The sequence below is a fragment of the Bos javanicus genome, chromosome 26 (assembly GCF_032452875.1).
Source record: "Bos javanicus breed banteng chromosome 26, ARS-OSU_banteng_1.0, whole genome shotgun sequence".
NCBI lineage: Eukaryota > Metazoa > Chordata > Mammalia > Artiodactyla > Bovidae > Bos > Bos javanicus.
In genome coordinates this window covers 49,830,701-49,833,782 of record NC_083893.1, presented here as the reverse complement: position 1 = coordinate 49,833,782, position 3,082 = coordinate 49,830,701, and the positions used below count along the sequence as shown (strand labels likewise).

The 3,082-nt window shown below is 50.9% G+C and overlaps 1 long non-coding RNA gene across 1 annotated transcript; it reads left to right on the top strand.

The window, feature by feature from the left end:
- Positions 1-469: 469 nt before the first annotated feature.
- Positions 470-2,606, top strand: LOC133239570 (uncharacterized). The gene is made up of 3 exons (XR_009733890.1): positions 470-774; positions 914-970; positions 2,451-2,606. It is a non-coding gene; the product is annotated as an uncharacterized LOC133239570 (long non-coding RNA).
- Positions 2,607-3,082: the final 476 nt, after the last annotated feature.

Sequence of the window (3,082 nt, the reverse complement as noted above, 5' to 3'; positions counted from 1 at the left end):
TCTCCTCCTAGGAACCTGTGTCATCCTGCGTTGTGAGTTTCTACCTCTTTGCAAACCTGACTCCTTTGACTTCATTCGCTGACAGCTGGGCTATGCGTCATTTTCAAACTACGTTGAGGATGAGTGAAAGTTTAACCATAATCAGTGAAGCCTTGCTTCTAAGGGGGTCAGTGGTTTATGGTTTCTGAACATCTCCATCCTCCAGGAAAATAAAACCCATGTTCCTTCCCAGGAGCAATGCTTGACTTGGATTCAGCAGAGGAGAGTGTGTCCTTAGACAAGTATGAGTGAGCCAGAAGATTCTAGTTCCAGACGCCAGGTGCAGCTTCACACCTTTGCTGAATGAATGGGTGCATATATTTGCTGGCATTTTCTATCTTATTATGACCACGACTTGGCATTTTTAGCACAAGTGCTTTGCCCAAACATCAGTCAGTTTTTCATGGTGGCCCTGGAGCCTTCAGCGACTTGGGGCAGGTCTGTGCAATTCCCATTTCTCAGAAGAGGAAGCTGCTGTTACTGTTTTTAATAACAGAATTGTTTTCACTCTTGCAGAACGTTCTCGTGTGCCCAGGGACACTTCTGTCCTGTGCGGCTTCCAGGAGGAGCCGAGTTTCCAGCTCTGCCCTCTAGAGCAGCACACTTGTCTGCTGCAGTCCTGGGGTTGGATACAGACCCTCCCTTTGAGGGACAGCTCCTCCTCCCTCAGGCTTGAGGCAGAGTGACGGCGGCCCAGCTGCGCCCGATGAGGATGTCTGAGCAGGCTCCCAGGCGGTAAAGAAAGGACTTCCCCCTAGCCCTGCCACCTCGGAAGCAGGGGTCCCGGATCCCTGGGGGGCAGGACTACCCTGCCCTAGGCCTCTAGGGCCACTCTGCGGGCAGCCTGTGGATGGATGATGAAACTTGTCTGCAGGGTCCTCCCAGAGTGAGGAGCTGTCCTGACCCAGTGGAGACCCCCGCGGAGGACGAGGTGAAGTCTCATCTGATACTCTTATGGGTGGGCTTGGAGCAGGGGGCCGTGTGGACGTGGTGGGACCCCTGGACCCCGGCTTTGTGAGTCAGGGAGGCTGTGTGGTGTCAGTGTAGACAGACGTGCTCCCACACGCACGGAACAACCCGCTCCCGTCCCCAAAACAGAGCGCGCACTGTGTGTCCAGCCTGGGGTCCTGCTTGTCCATTTGGTTTTCCTCTTAGCAATGAGGACTGCTTTTTAAAATTATTAACTGAAAGCCTTGATGAGCTTATGTGATGCTGGTTAGGTCTTGGCTGCAGACAGCTCTGCTGTGGTCTTGAGTTTCTGGAATCTCATGATTTCTGTCCCTTTTGCTCAAGGATCCAAACAAAGTAAAACCATGCAAACATCATACACTAGACCAGAGCCGTAAATAATTGCAAAACTAGACAAAATTTTGGATGCAACAGCACATTATTTCTTATATATTAGTGTTTCCTACTATAAACTTTTACAGCCTGAGTAGTTTGGTCTTACTCATTTTAAACTATTTTTAATTACAAAAGAGACACATGTTTAATGTTGAAAATTCATACAAAAACAAAGAGAGTAGGGAACCCCACCATAATCACCGCTGGTGTCTGGTTCATATCCTTCTAAGCGTCATGAGAAGGAGGGAAAAGCACATCACATTGTATAGCTTTAAACAGTCTTCTTAGTGTATCTGAGTGTTTTTCTAACACTGATAATATGTACTCATATTTTCATAGTTAACAGTTGATTCACACAACAAAATATATTGAATAAATCATCCAAATTTGACATTTTGAAATTTTAATTTTTTATGTAATTAAAAACAACATACTTCTATAAATATATATGTATCTAGTTTACTATTTACTACCATTGCTAATTGGAGAAGGAAATGGCAACCCACTCTAGTATTCTTGCCTGGAGAATCCCATGGACAGAGGAGACTGGTGGGCCACAGTCTGTGGGGTTGCAACGAGTCAGACACGACTGAACGACTAACACACACACACACCATTGCTAATGCATTTTTTCATTCTTATTTTTGTAGTCTGTTCGCGCACAGGAACACTATTATTTTGCCTGGTTTCAGCATATTTTATGGGATTTGCAGGAGGCAGGCGGGAGCAGGCCCTCCTTGACTAAGCACGTCCCACCTCCATCTCCCTGCTCACGCTCCTCCTTCAGCGCTTTCTGTCCTGTTGCGGTGCTCTCAACAATCCAATTTCAGGCAAAAACAATCCAATTTTAGGTGTTTGGCATAAGAAACATGTTTACAAGCAGTTTTTTTCTTTATCTTAAATAAGAGATATTTCTTGTGTCAGATAAGTGCTGGGTGAAATAAATAACTACAAACCAAGATCCTGGGATGGGAAGCCGGGGTAGCGGTGGGACAGTTTTATGTAGGGAGGATTTCCTGATTGGCAGAGGTGGGAATAAAATGGGGGTGTGGGGCTCCACGTTCAAGGATCCAAACGAAATAAAGCCGTGTGAACATCAGACACGAGACGTCACTACTGGAAAGGAGAGCAGAGAAGAGCAGGTGGGCGTGAGCTCGGTGAGGGGGCGGTTAAGGGGAGGGGCTGGCTGGAAGGGAAGTGCTCGGTGAAGCTGACGCCCGACCTCCGCTGAGCAGGCCCCGCCCCCGGCCCGCCCCGGCCCGCCCCGGCTCGGCCCCCTCCCCGCCCCCGCCCCGTGTTGCAGGACCGACCTGGCTGTGTCCTGAGTGTCCCCGTCTGCCCTGGCAGCGACCCCTTGGAGCTGGCAGCACCCTGTTTACCTCGAGGAAGCTGCGGCGCAGGAACGGGGCGCCGGGCAGTGAGCGAGCAGCGCCCGGGCTGGAGGCTCGTCTTCTAAATGCCGGGCCCCGCCGGGCTCGGGCCGTCCCGTCCACAGGTGCCCTGGGCGTCCCTGCCGCCTCCCACCTCTCGTGACCACGGGTCCTGAGCCTGCCCGCAGTCCCCGCCTGGACACCGGACTCACGGGAGCCAGAGGCTCTGCCCCTCGAGGCGGTCTGGACCCCTTTAACCCTGGGCGAGCTGTCTACCCCCAATCCCACCCGTTATTCTTTCTGTAACACTTACTGGGCCCGTCTGTGCC